Source organism: Phyllobates terribilis, unplaced genomic scaffold, assembly GCF_046119375.1.
Source record: "Phyllobates terribilis strain yellow unplaced genomic scaffold, ASM4611937v1 Scaffold_3__8_contigs__length_932513732, whole genome shotgun sequence".
NCBI lineage: Eukaryota > Metazoa > Chordata > Amphibia > Anura > Dendrobatidae > Phyllobates > Phyllobates terribilis.
The window spans coordinates 782,301,712-782,317,215 of NW_027362763.1; positions in this window are offsets into that span (position 1 = coordinate 782,301,712).

Here is a 15,504-nt window from a genome sequence, read left to right on the forward strand (position 1 = left end):
AATTGATCAGCAATTTCTAATTTTTCCAACATTTACAAAACCCATTTTTTTAGGGACCACATCCCATTTGAAGTGACTTTGAAGGGCCTATTTGACAGACAATGCACAAAAGTGACACCATTCTAAAAATTACACCCCTCAAAGTGCTCAAAACCACATTCAAGAAGTTTAGTTGATAAAGTTTGTAAAGGGTTTACCTTTAGGTGCTTCACTAGAATAAAAGCTATTTGGAAGGAAAAAATTAACATTTTTCCTTTTTCCCACAAAAATGTTGCTTTAGCCCCAAATTTTGCAAGGTTAACAGGAGAAAATAGACCATGGCAGGGCTCAGAAATGAAGGAGCACCATTCAACTTTTGAAGTGCAAAATTAACTGGAATAGATAGTGGATGCCATGTCGCGTTTACAGATCCCCTGATGTGCCTAAACAGTGGAAAAACCCCCACACGTGACCCCATTTTAGAAACTAGACCCCTCAAGGAATTTATCTAGCAGTGTGGTAAGCACCTGAAACCCCCAGGTGCTTCACAGAATTTTATAACGTTGAGCCGTGAAAATAAAAAATCACATTTTTCCCACAAAAATGTTGCTTTAGGCTCAAATTTTTAATTTTGATGAGGGTAACAGGAGAAAATGAACCATACAATTTGTTGTGAAAATTCTCCTGAGTACACCGATACCCCATATGTGATGGAAAACTATTGTTTGGGCGCACGGCAGGGCTTGGAAAGGAAGGAGCACCATTTAACTTTTGGAGTGCAAAATTGGCTGGTATAGAAGATGCCATGTCACATTTGCAAAGCCCCTGATGTGCCTAAACAGTGGAAACCCATCACAAGTGACTCCATTTTGGAAACTACACCCCTCAGGGAACTTATCTAGACGTGTGTTGAGCACCTTGAACCCCCCGGTGCTTCACATAATTTTATAATGTTGAAAAAATACATTTTTTCCACAAAAATGCTGCTTTAGCCCCAATTTTTTCCTTTTCACAAGGGTGGCAGGTGAAAATAGACCCCAAAATCTGTTTCTCCTGAGTACGCCGATACTCCATATGTGGTGGAAAACTACTGTTTGGACACAACACGTTGGGTGGAAACGTGAAACAGATCCTGGCACAAAAGGAGGCTAGATGGATCGTCACTCTTGGACCCCACGTGGTCTCAATGAGACCTTAAGTTATGCTCCTTTTCTGTAATTAATGGCCCATTTTGAAACTTTCCTGCAGTTTCTGATATATTGTTCCATCTATAGTGAGGGGTTCTTTTAAAGGGTTGTTTTTAAACCTTTGTAACTTTTTCTTCGTTTATTCCCTTAGCTTCTTTATATTTAGGGTGATGCGGTGCTGAAGGTCTCGGTTTTCCTTTTGTGCTTCCATCTTCCATATGGTTGGATCAAATTCCCCCCTTTGGCTCATCTTCATCTCCGGATGACACCGTCATGTTGCGATTCTATTGCACTGCACTTTTGTTTTTCTTGTTAGCACACATAATCATTGCATTTGTGTGGATAGAATACATTGTTCTTTGTGACCTGGCATTTGTAATTAATTATATTTATTATGGTCTTGGAAATGAGCATTATATATTATATTTACCATGTCTATTTGTCATCCTTAAGGTGTTGTCATAGGAATCCTTTCCTTGTCATTTTTTCACCTTCACACTTGTGGTTTGCGTGGTGCGCATGCTCTGTGTTTTTTTCTGCCCGCCCTGTGTGCACCTGGCTATCTTCCGGCCGTCTGAGCGTCTCGGGTGCTGTGGCAACCGCCGGGCTCCCGTGCATGCGCTGGAGGCTTGATGGCCTGGGCCCATGTACTGCCTGAGCTTGTTACCCAGCGCATGTGGGGATCCCTCCGGTCACATGATGGTCATGTGATGGTCACATGACCTTTGTATTTGGGCATATAAAAGTCCTACAGCACTACACACGCTAGCCTCTTGAAAAAACTGCGCACCACATGGGCGAAACGCGCGTTAAGGCGGTTCTCCCCATCACACCCCATCAACAGGATTTGTCACCAACTGCGCCTGCTCTTTTGGTAAGTTTATGTGCGGATCTAGTGCGGTCCTATTATACACTGCTCAAAAAAATAAAGCGAACACTTAAACAACAGAATATAACTCCAAGTAAATCAAACTGCTGTGAAATCAAACTGTCCACTTAGGAAGCAACACTGATTGACAATCAATTTCACATGCTGTTGTGCAAATGAAATAGACAATAGATGGAAATTATTGGCAATTATCAAGACACACTCAATAAAGGAGTGGTTTTGCAAGTGGGGACCACAGACCACATCTCAGTACCAATGCTTTCTGACTGATGTTTTGGTCACTTTTGAATGTTGGTTGTGTTTTCACACTCGTGGTAGCATGAGACGGACTCTACAACCCACAGAAGTTGCTCAGGTAGTGCAGTTCATCCAGGATGGCACATCAATGCGAGCTGTGGCAAGAAGGTTTGCTGTATCTGTCAGCGTAGTGTCCAGAGGATGGAGGCGCTACCAGGAGACAGGCCAGTACACCAGGAGACGTGGAGGGGGCTGTAGGAGGGCAACAACCCAACAGCAGGACCGCTACCTCCGCCTTTGTGCAAGGAGGAACAGGAGGAGCACTGCCAGAGCCCTGCAAAATGACCTCCAGCAGGCCACAAATGTGCATGTGTCTGCACAAATGGTTAGAAACCCACTCCATGAGGGTGGTATGAGGGCCCGACGTCCACAGATGGTGGTTGTGCTCACAGCCCAACACCGTGCAGGACGCTTGGCATTTGCCACAGAACACCAGGATTGGCAAAGTTGCCACTGGCGCCCTGTGCTCTTCACAGATGAAAGCAGGTTCACACTGAGCACATGTGACAGATGACGCGCCCCCTGGGCCAGTGTTGTTTGGGGGATACCCGGAGCCGGATCAGATGGGGGTTGTAGTCTCCGAGTGGCGGTGACCCGGTCCGTGCCCAGGGTGTCAAGCTCAGTGTGTGGCAGTCCTACAGATGTTGCTGGATGTTCTTTCGTGTCGACTACGCCACCCGTTGATTTGCGGTCAATACGGCCGCCGCTGCAGCAGGGTCCGCTGAGGCTGGTGGTGTGTGTGCAGCTTCTGGTAGTATAACCCCCAACGGGAGGGGTATAGCCTCAGGGGGTCAGTTGTAGAGGGTGGTGGTTGTGGTGGTGCAGTGAGGATGGTATTAAGACTCAGAGTCGGGCTGTGCAGTTCAGGGTTTTTACTTACTGCTGTTGTTCTGGTCACTCCGGCCTTGAGTGACCGCCCGAGCCGTGCTGCGTCCACCAGGTCCTGGACTCGGCCAACCCCCAGGTAATTCTGGAGCATGATCCTGAGCTCCCTTTCTGACGTTCCTTTTCTCTGGCCTTCCCCACCAGGGATCCACCTATGTCCGGCTCCCTCGGGTCTCTTGGTGGGTACACCTCTTCTGGGTTCCCTGACCCTATACTTGGTCTGCCTTCCTGGTGGATTTAGTGGGGGGTCGTGGCAGATCCTGCCCACAACCTCCGGTCTCTGGCTGAGGATTAGTGCCCTCCACCAGCTTGGGATCCGGTACCCTTGTGCCAACCCTTCATCCTGTTGCTTGTATTTGGGCTCTTGGGGTTCCCTCTTCTTCCCCTCTGGGTCCTTCTGACTCCTTTCTCTCTTCTTTCAGGACTGCTTGACCCTCTACAACAGACTGACTAGTAGCTGTCTGCCTGTCTGACCCTGATCTAAGATGGTTCCCACCTTATATACTCCCTCTATGTGTGAGCTCAGGTGACCAGCACCCAATGAGCTCCTAGCTTTACCCAGACTGCTCCCCCTATCTGCCCCTACACTACTGGGATGTTCCACCCCCCCTCCCACTCCAGCCAGGGACAGACACTATCGTACCTGCACATAAACTGGTGGGAGTACCGTTGATCTGTCCCCCGGAAATGGGATGTATGTAGTGTATGCAGCTAACTGAGCTCAGTTCCACACTCCATCCTTACCCGGGAGTGGAATATCACACCTCTGGCTTGAGGTGTAATACCCCTGTAGCAGCCGAATCCTCAGGGTGCTACATTCCCCCCTGGTAAATCACAGCACGCCCTCGGGCTGTAAGAGAATAAACATCCAAAACATACAAATTTTTTTTTTTCATAAAACATAAACATATAAAACAGTATATATATCAGCATAAACTTTTCATAAATAACATTCTTGTTCCTCCGGCCACGGTGCAACTTGTGACCGGGTAAAGTGCGACAGTCTCTTCAAGAAAAACAACAGTTTCCTATAAAACCGGTAGGGGGCGCCTTAGAAAGCGCAACTATTTACAAGGGGCAAAGTATGGCCGCTCTCAGTCCTCGGCCAGGTATAAGGAAGGAATGACCGCTCTCAGTCCTCGGTCAGTGGGATTAAGGGAAATACGGGTAACAGTTTACACTTGTCCCAACGGGGACATATTTAAAGCAGCAACAGTTCACTGTACCCCGACGGGTAACTAGCTACAGTTTCTTTACCGTACTTTAACGACGGCGTCCTCCTGCTCCTTCTTTGTCCTCAGACCCGTCCGGGTCCTCTTGCTCCTCCTCACACCGCAGCTCCTCCTCCGTCAGGCGATGCACATGGAGGGCGTAGGGTCCTTTGGCACACTTGTGCCGGGTGAACGTAACCTCGTCCCCTACGTACAGGTCACGACCTCTGTGTCCCTCCGGCAGATGGCTTTCTACGTCTCTGCGGGTTACAAAGACGTCGCCGGGGGTATGATGGTCTCTTATAAAGCCCCACTCATGCTGCAGGTTGAATTTAATCACAGTCCCGGTGGTACGGGGACCATGAGCTGCACGGGGGTTCCTCCTGGTCCGGCTCTTCTGCCCTGCGCTCTGTTCTTGCAGCCGCTGCTCTCGGACCCGCCTCTCTCTCCGTTCTCGCTCGAAGTCTGCCAACTGCTGGCGGCAGCACTCCACTCGCTCTGCTGCGGCTGCCCGCGTTTCTTGAGTGAACCCCATGAGATCTCCTCCGGTGGGGTCCCACTCGAATTGTGCTTCTTCTAGCGGGAGCGGGGTTCTCCTAACGGGCTTCGGAACCGGAATCAGGGGCTCGCACAGGGGTCTTGCTCTTTGGAGTTCCAGTTGGTAGTACTCCTGGGGCCATACAAAGGGCTGCCCATCCGAGCACGTGTGCTGGGCAAATAGATCTTCGCCCAGGTGCGGCACTCGAGATGTTGAGGGCGCGTTGATGGTAACGGCGCCCGGGTTGACCAGGCCTTGCGACCAGGCTTGGGGCACCCTAAAGGTAAAGGGCACCGTAAGGACGGCGGCGCCCGGAGGTACTCGGCCCTGCGACCAGGCCGGTGGCTCCGCGGAGGTAGGGGGCGCTGTTGGAATTGCGGCGCCCGGAGGTACTAGACCTTGCGACCAGGCCGATGGTATTTCCTGTTTCGTCGCGCTCAGGGTCGAGGCGTGTGACGTCACAGGGGTCGCGGCCGCGGCTTCTACTTGAGGCCTAGTCTGGCACGGTGACGATGCAGCGACGGGCACGGCAGGGGGAATTTCGGGCTCTGCGACGGGGAGCTGGGACAGGTACACGGTTTCTCGGCTCGGGGTAGAGACGTCCCCTTTACCTGCCTCCGTCCGTTCAGCTCCCTCCTTGGCGCCGTCTCCGGCCTTCACTCCTCCTGCACCATCCTCAGAGGCGGTCTGTCTCCTCGTCTCGGGTGGCGTGCTCCGCTGACGGGTTCCGGTCTGCTGGGCCATCTCACGGCTCCACTCCGTCAGCGTGTCTTGCTGCACCTGGGCCATCCTCCGTGCGAGGCCCTCCAGCGCGGTCTGTGCACACTCCCGGTCTCGGGGGAGCTGTGCTAGGATCTCCACTAAGCCTAGTGGGGTTGTTGCTTGCAGCAGGCTCCTGACCACTGGGTCGGTGCTGCCTGTCTCTCCCTCCATCTCCAGGTACGCTTTCTCCGGAGTCCTCTCCAGACTTCTTGTCTCCGGGTGCGCTCTCTCCAGACTCCTCCAGGCTGCACCCATCTTCGTTCTTTTGTTCAGTCTCCGCCCACATTGAGGGTGGTCCCGGGGCAACTTTGTGATTGTCAGTTCCAGGGGCAGTTCTCTCACGCTGATGAACACTTCCAGCATCACAGTCTCTGTTGGTGGGCGCGGTTTCCGCTTTTGGCGCCATTCTTCGACCTGGCCCACGATGGGAGGTGACCTTTTGCCACCCTCTGGCACGCCCATAATGGCGTCCGCTCTTCCAAGGCGGGAAATCTTTGGAAATGGCGGGAATCGTCTCCCAGTGGCGGGAAACTCCATGGATGGCGGGAAAAAGCTGCAAATGGCGGACAACCGGCGGGAAACGACCTGTGATGGGGTCCGTTGGCGGGGACCCTCCGGAACCGGCGGGAGACTTCTTTTTGAGGTAACGGTGAACTTTTCTTCAGGCACGCAGTACCCGGTTGTTGCGGGCACGTTATCCTGCCGACTATGCCAAAGTTGACGCGCCCCCTGGGCCAGTGTTGTTTGGGGGATACCCGGAGCCGGATCAGATGGGGGTTGTAGTCTCCGAGTGGCGGTGACCCGGTCCGTGCCCAGGGTGTCAAGCTCAGTGTGTGGCAGTCCTACAGATGTTGCTGGATGTTCTTTCGTGTCGACTACGCCACCCGTTGATTTGCGGTCAATACGGCCGCCGCTGCAGCAGGGTCCGCTGAGGCTGGTGGTGTGTGTGCAGCTTCTGGTAGTATAACCCCCAACGGGAGGGGTATAGCCTCAGGGGGTCAGTTGTAGAGGGTGGTGGTTGTGGTGGTGCAGTGAGGATGGTATTAAGACTCAGAGTCGGGCTGTGCAGTTCAGGGTTTTTACTTACTGCTGTTGTTCTGGTCACTCCGGCCTTGAGTGACCGCCCGAGCCGTGCTGCGTCCACCAGGTCCTGGACTTGGCCAACCCCCAGGTAATTCTGGAGCGTGATCCTGAGCTCCCTTTCTGACGTTCCTTTTCTCTGGCCTTCCCCACCAGGGATCCACCTATGTCCGGCTCCCTCGGGTCTCTTGGTGGGTACACCTCTTCTGGGTTCCCTGACCCTATACTTGGTCTGCCTTCCTGGTGGATTTAGTGGGGGGTCGTGGCAGATCCTGCCCACAACCTCCGGTCTCTGGCTGAGGATTAGTGCCCTCCACCAGCTTGGGATCCGGTACCCTTGTGCCAACCCTTCACCCTGTTGCTTGTATTTGGGCTCTTGGGGTTCCCTCTTCTTCCCCTCTGGGTCCTTCTGACTCCTCTCTCTCTTCTTTCAGGACTGCTTGACCCTCTACAACAGACTGACTAGTAGCTGTCTGCCTGTCTGACCCTGATCTAAGATGGTTCCCACCTTATATACTCCCTCTATGTGTGAGCTCAGGTGACCAGCACCCAATGAGCTCCTAGCTTTACCCAGACTGCTCCCCCTATCTGCCCCTACACTACTGGGATGTTCCACCCCCCTCCCACTCCAGCCAGGGACAGACACTATCGTACCTGCACATAAACTGGTGGGAGTACCGTTGATCTGTCCCCCGGAAATGGGATGTATGTAGTGTATGCAGCTGAGCTCAGTTCCACACTCCATCCTTACCCGGGAGTGGAATATCACACCTCTGGCTTGAGGTGTAATACCCCTGTAGCAGCCGAATCCTCAGGGTGCTACACAGACGTGACAGAGTCTGGAAACGCCATGGAGAGTGATCTGCTGCCTGCAACATCCTTCAGCATGACCGGTTTGGCAGTGGGTCAGTAATGGTGTGGGGTGGCATTTCTTTGGAGTGCCGCACAGCCCTCCATGTGCTCGCCAGGGGTAGCCTGACTGTCATTAGGTGCCGAGATGAGATCTTCAGACCCCTTGTGAGACCATATGCTGGTGCGGTTGGCCCTGGGTTCCTCCTAATGCAGAACAATGCCAGACCTCATGAGGCTGGAGTGTGTTAGCAGTTCCTGCAAGATGAAGGCATTGAAGCTATGGACTGGCTCGCCCATTCCCCAGACCTGAATCCGATTGAGCACATCTGGGACATCATGTCTCACTCCATCCACCAACGTTACGTTGCACCACAGACTGTCCAGGAGTTGGCGGATGCTTTAGTCCAGGTCTGGGAGGAGATCCCACAGGAGACCATCTGCAACCTCATCAGGAGCATGCCCAGGCATTGTAGGGAGGTCATACAGGCACATGGAAGTCACACACAATACTGAGCCTTATTTTGACTTGTTTTAAGGACATTACATCAAAGTTGGATCAGCCTGTAGTATGTTTTTCCACTTTAATTTTGTGGGTGACTCCAAATCCAGGCCTCCATTGGTTAATAAATTTGATTTCCATTGATGATTTTTGTGTCTTTTTGTTATCAGCACATTCAACTTTGTACAGAACAAAGTATTCAAGGAGAATATTTCATTCATTCAGATCTAGGATGTGTTATTTGAATGTTCCCTTAATTTTTTTGAGCAGTGTATGTTAGGCTATATTATCACTGGATTGGTCATGTGACTGCCTAAGATGCTGCTATCTGTGGTTTCATAGTTACCATTTTATGTTTATTACTACTTTTGCACTATCAATCAATGACGGCCCGTTTGTGCTTCCCTGTGTGCTACCGGAACTTTGCACTTTGTTGTCTTTGCTATATCTTTTATTCTGATTTTGGCAATATACAGTATGTCATGAGATATTATTAATAAAATATTATTGTTCATGCCAGTTCATCTCTCTTTCTCTTGTTTCATATTATTATGAGTGGGCATTTCTTACACAGCTTCCAACACCAAAAATCCTCTGTTTGGTTTGTCTGTGCTTTTTCTATTTGGCCTGTTCTGTATTAATGTTTGGGCACACAGCAGAGCTTGGAAGGGAAGGAGCGCAATTTTGGGTGCGCATTTTTGGGTGGAATAGATTGCGGATGCCAGTCACATTTGAAAAGCCCCTGACATGCCAAACCAGCAGAAACCCCTACAAGTGACATCATTTTGGAAACTACACTTCTTGAGGAATTCATCTAGGGTTGTAGTGAGCATTATTAACGCTCAGGTGATTCACAGAATTGTATAACATTGGGAAGAGTCATAGGAAAATTACCATTTTTACCACTAAAATGTTGCTTTGGCCCCAATTTTTAATTTTCAAAACAGATAATAAGGGAAAAATGGACCATAAAATTTGTTACGCAATTTCTCCTGAGTACGTCAATACCCCATATGTGGTCAAAAACTACTTTTGAGGCACAGTGCAAAGCTTATAAGGGATGAAGCGCCATATTAGGGTTCAGATTTTGCTGGACTGGTTAGAAGGTGCCACATCACATTGGCAGAGCCCCTGAGATGCCAGAACAGCAGAACTGCCCATATGAGACCCCATTTTACAAACTACATCTCTCAATGAATTCATCTAAGGGTACCGTGATCATAATGACAAGACAGATGGGTCACAGAATTTTATACCATTGGGCAGTAAAGAAAAATAATTATATTTTTACTACATAATTGTTTTAGTCTCAGATTTTACATTTTCACAATGGGGAAAGGGGTAAAAATTGCACCAAAATGTGTCACACAATTTCTGCTGAACATGTCAATACTCCATATGTGGCTGTACAGTACTGTTAGCCACACGGCGAGACTCGGAAGGGACGGAGTGCTATTTGACTCTCAGAGAACAAATTATCGTAGAATATACAGAGCCCCTAAGTATAAGAAGAGCAGAATCTCCCCTCAGGTGACCCCATCTTAGAAATCACACCCCTTTGGGAATTTATCAGCTGGTGTAGTGACGATTTTGACTCCATGGGTATTTTTCAGAAACAAGCAGCAGTGGATATTGTGGAGTAAAATGCCCAGTATGTTGTAGTGCCCAGAACATTGTAGTGCCCATACATTGTGCACAGCTTGTGCTTCTGGAGACATGAACTGGTAAATTAGTCAGGCTCTAATCGCTACATAAATACCAAACATATTGACGCTAAATGTGGTTTAGGCACTCTGGGGCTCAGAAGGGAGGGGGCATTTGGATTTGGGAGCACAGAATTCTCTGGATTTCTTTTGGGGGGGGCGAGGAGCCATAGAACTTTTCCAGAGCCTTTGTACTACTAGTAACATGGAAGCCCCCTATATTTCCATTGACAGATGAAGGACCTGAGTAGGGATTGGCTTTTTTTGTGGATTGAGTTGAAGCTTTTATTGGGGACATTTTGCATAAGCTTTGGGATCACATATATCCTGTGCTCTACGCTGAGCACTTATATCTGGGTTTCCATCTAAATCTCTGAGTGACGAAATTCAGATGAAACCCCCAAAGGATCCAATCACTATAATGAGGCAGCAGGGTTACTCTGGACTCCATCTAGCCTCTGTTCAGCGGTGTCCTTCTTTTCCAAGGTGCACAAAACTGTAGCCAACCACACTTTTATGCACGCTTAAAAAGATGGACACCGCCAGATCAGGGGCCAGACAAAAGTATCTCCATTTGCCTCATTATAAAGAATCTTTCATTGGGGGTTCAGTCTGAATTACGTATTTCAGAGGTTTACAAGGAAACCCCGGTGTAAGCGCTCAGCATAGAGCGCAGGATAAATGTGAGCCAAGCCATACAGCAATCTTTGGGAGACAGAATGAAGAAATCAATAGTAGGTCAAGAATTCAGCGATGCCATTTTTATTTACATTTGAATTTTTGATTGCGTTTTATACCACATTTTGTTCGGCTGTATGATGAAAAGGCATAGTTATTTGCCACATTTTTCTTTTTTTTTTTACTGTGTTCATTGAAGCGGTTAACTAGTGTGACACTTTTATAGTTCGGGTTGTTCCGGACGCGGTGATACCAAATATGGGTACTTTTTTTGTTTATTTTTACATTAATATACCTATTTATTGGTATAATATTATTTTCATTTTTTTTTATTATATGAATTTTTTTTATATTTTTACAATTTTTTTAACTTTTTTACTTAGTCTCTATATGTGTCTTTCATTACTCTGATCGCTGGTGTAATGCATTGCAATGCACCAGCATGATGTCGCGGGGTTGCGGATCAGAAAGGAGAGGGAGTCCCCTCCATCTTCTAGCCTACTAAATGCTGCCATCAATAGAGCCACGAGAGCCAGGGCTCGGATATCATTTAAGCTCCTGTGCCGCTCATGATCGCCATGATGTACCTGACGCACCCCTGGGCCTGTATCGCGCAGCGTTGCGCACGCGGGAGCTTACCCGGAGCCGGATCTGTTGAGGGTTGTAGTCTCGTGGCGGTGACCCGGTCCGTGCCCAGGGAGTCAGACTAAGTGGCGCTGTATTAGCGGTAGATGTTGTACGACTACGCCACCCGTTGAATGCAGCGAAGGAGCTGCCGCTGCAGGGCAGACCGCTGAGGCCGGTGGAAGGATGGTGCAGCGGGGATGGTATAACCCCCAACGGGAGGGGTATGGCCTCAGGGCAGCAGGTGGAGATGATGGGGGTTGTGATGGTGCGGTAAGGAGGCACAGAGACGTGGGATGCAGTTTCAGGGTTTTTACTCACTGGTGTTGCTTCAGTCACTTCGGCCGGGAGTGACCACCCGAGCCGTGCTGCGTCCACCAGGTGCGGGACTCAGCCAACCCCCAGGCAATTCCGGAACGTGGTCCTGAGCTCCCTTCTCTCTCTCTCCGGCCATCCCCACCAGGGATCCACCTTTGTCCGGTTCCCTTGGGCCTCTATATGGTAAAACCTTTTAAGGCTTTCCTGACCCTACTCGTGGTGTACCTTCCTGGTGAATGTGGTGAGGGTCGTGGCAAAACTTGACCACGACCTCCGGTTCCTGATTAAGGATGTTTTGCCTCCGTCAGTTTGGGATCCGGTGCCCTCTTCTGCCAACCCTTCACCCTTTTTAGCTCACTCGTGGGATCTCAGGGTTCCCTCTTGGTCTTATGCCTCTGGGCCTTTCTTCCTCTTCCTCTCTGCTTCAGGCCTGGCCCTGGAGCTGGGCCCAGCCGGAGCCACAGCTCCCTGTCAGCCCTCCTGGCTGAACTCCTCCTCAGAACTCTCCTGACAGACTGACCCTATCTCTAGATGGTGCCCACCATATATACTCCCTCTATGTGTGAGCCCAGGTGACTAGCACCCAATGGGCTCCTACCTCTATGCCCAGAGCCCCTCCCCTATCTGCCCCTACACTACTGGGATGTTCCTCCCCCCCTCCCACTCCAGCCAGGGACAGACGCTGTCGTACCTGCACATCTAACTGGTGGGAGTACCGTAGTTCTGTCCCCCGGAAATGGGATGAGTGTAGTGCATGCAGCTATCTGAGCTCAGTCCCACATTCCATCCTTACCCGGGAGTGGAATACCACACCTCTGGTTTGAGGTGCAATACCCCTGTAGCAGCCGAGTCCTCAGGGTGCTACATTCCCCCCTGGTAAACCACAGCACGTCCTCGGGCTGTAAAAGAGTAAAACAATATAAAACATACAAAAATTTTAAAGTGCACTTACATATAAAACACATTAACTTTCAATATAAGACTCTTGCATATAAAACATTCTCTTATAAAACACACTCTTGATCTTCTGGCCACGGTGCAATTTATGACCAGGTAAAAGTGCAACAGTCACAAAAACAGTTCCTTATAAAACCGGTAGGGGGCGCCTTAGGAAGCGCAACTATTTACAGGATGGCCGCTCTCAGTCCTCGGCCAGTGGGGATAAAGGGATGGCTGCTCACAGTCCTCAGCCTGGTTAGGGATAGGGACACACGGGAACAATTCACTAGTCCCAACGGGGACCATATTTTAATTAGCAGCAGTTCTTGTACCCTTACGGGTAACTATTTACAGTTCCACTTTACCGTACTTCAGTAACGGCGTCCTCCTGCTCCTTTCTGAGGGTAATCTTCAAACCCGTCCGGGTCCTCTTGATCCTCCTCATACCGCAGCTCTTCCTCGGTCAGTCGGTGCACATGAAGAGCATATGGTCCCTTAGCACACTGATGCCGGGTGAAGATGACCTCGTCACCCGGGTAAAGGTCACGTCCTCTGTGTCCCTCCGGCAGATGACTCTCGACATCTCTGCGGGTGACAAAGACGTCGCCGGGGGTTCTGTGATCCCGGATAAAGCCCCAACCGTGCTCCAGTTGGAACTTGATTATGGTCCCGGTGGCGCGGGGACCGTGGGCTGCACGGGGGTTTCGCCGGGTCCGACGTTTCTGCTCCGCACTCTGAACTTGCAGCCGCTCCTCGCGGACCCGCCTCTCTCGCCGCTCCCTGTCGAAGACCTCCAGTTGTTGCCGGCAGCACTCCGCACGCTGGGCTGCGGCCGCCCAGGTCTCTTGGGTGAAGCCGATGAGGTTTTCGCCGGTGGGGTCCCATTCGAACTGCGCCTCCTCCAACGGGAGTGGGGTGATCTTGGCGGGCGCCGGAGCCGGGATCAGGGGCTCACACAGAGGCCATTCCTTCTGGAGTCGGAGAGTGGTGTACTCCGGAGGCCACACAAAGGGTTGCCCACCCGGGCAAGTATGCTGGGCGAACAAGTCTTCACCCAAGGGTAGCACTCTGGAAGTCGAGGGCGCGGTGGTGGCAACGGCGCCCGGATTCACCAGGCCTTGCGACCAGGCCAGCGGCACCCTGAAGGTGAAGGGCGCTGTGGAGACTGCGGCGCCCGGGGGTACTCGATCTTGCGACCAGGCCGATGGCTTAGTGGAGGTAGAGGGCGCTGTTGGAACTGCGGCGCCTGGGGGTACTCGGCCCTGCGAACAGGCCGGTGACGTTTCCTGCTTGGCCACGCTCTGGATTGAGGCGCGTGACGTCACAGAGGGCGCGGCCGTGGCTCCTGCCGCTTGAGGCCTAGTTTGGAGCGGTGACGGTGCAGCAACGGGCTCGGTAAGGGGAATTTCGGGCTCTGCGACGGGGAGCTGGGGCAGGCTTACGGCTACTAGGCTTGGGGTGGTGACGTCCCCTTTACCTGCTTCCATCTCTTCAGCTCCTTCCACGGCGTCGTCTCCGGCCTTCGTCCCTCCTGCACCATCTTCAGGGGCAGGCGTGCTCCTCGTTGCGGGTGGCGGCCTTTGCTGGCGGGTTCCAGCTTGCAGGGCCATTTCTCTGCTCCACTCGGCCAGCACTTCTTGCTGCACTCGGGCCATCTTCCGAGCCAAGCCCTCCAGTGCAGTCTGTGCATGCTCCTGATCTCGGGGGAGCTGTGCCAGAATCTCCACCAGGCCTTCGGGGGTGGCGGCCTGCAACAGGCTCCTGACCACAGGGTCGGTGCTGCCTGACTCTCCCTCCATCTCCGGGTGCGATCTCTCCAGACTCCTCCAGGCTGCACCCATCCTCTCTCTTTTGTTCTTGATCCGCCCATACTGAGGGCGGTGCTGGGGCAACTTGGTGATTGTCAGTTCCAGGGGCAGACCCCCCACTCTGATGGACATCTCTATCATTGCAGTCTCTGCTGGTGGGGGCGGTCTTTGCTTTTGGCGCTCTTCTGGGACCAGGCCCACGATGGGAGGTGGCCTCTTGCCACCCTCTGGCACGCCCATAATGGCGTCCGCTCTGCCAGGGCGGGAAATCATCTCAGATGGCGGGAATCGTCTCCTAATGGCGGGAAACTCCGTGGATGGCGGGAAAAGGCTGCAGATGGCGGGCAAACGGCGGGAAACGATCCGAGATGGCGTCCGATGGCGGGGACCCTCTGGAATTGGCGGGAGACTTCTTCTTACGGTAACTGTGAACTTTTCTTCAGGCACGCAGTACCCGGTGGTGGCGGGCACGTTATCCTGCCGACTACGCCAAAATTGACGCACCCCTGGGCCTGTATCGCGCAGCGTTGCGCACGCGGGAGCTTACCCGGAGCCGGATCTGTTGAGGGTTGTAGTCTCGTGGCGGTGACCCGGTCCGTGCCCAGGGAGTCAGACTAAGTGGCGCTGTATTAGCGGTAGATGTTGTACGACTACGCCACCCATTGAATGCAGCGAAGGAGCTGCCGCTGCAGGGCAGACCGCTGAGGCCGGTGGAAGGATGGTGCAGCGGGGATGGTATAACCCCCAACGGGAGGGGTATGGCCTCAGGGCAGCAGGTGGAGATGATGGGGGTTGTGATGGTGCGGTAAGGAGGCACAGAGACGTGGGATGCAGTTTCAGGGTTTTTACTCACTGGTGTTGCTTCAGTCACTTCGGCCGGGAGTGACCACCCGAGCCGTGCTGCGTCCACCAGGTGCGGGACTCGGCCAACCCCCAGGCAATTCCGGAACGTGGTCCTGAGCTCCCTTCTCTCTCTCTCTCTCCGGCCATCCCCACCAGGGATCCACCTTTGTCCGGTTCCCTTGGGCCTCTATATGGTAAAACCTTTTAAGGCTTTCCTGACCCTACTCGTGGTGTACCTTCCTGGTGAATGTGGTGAGGGTTGTGGCAAAACTTGACCACGACCTCCGGTTCCTGATTAAGGATGTTTTGCCTCCGTCAGTTTGGGATCCGGTGCCCTCTTCTGCCAACCCTTCACCCTTTTTAGCTCACTCGTGGGATCTCAGGGTTCCCTCTTGGTCTTATGCCTCTGGGC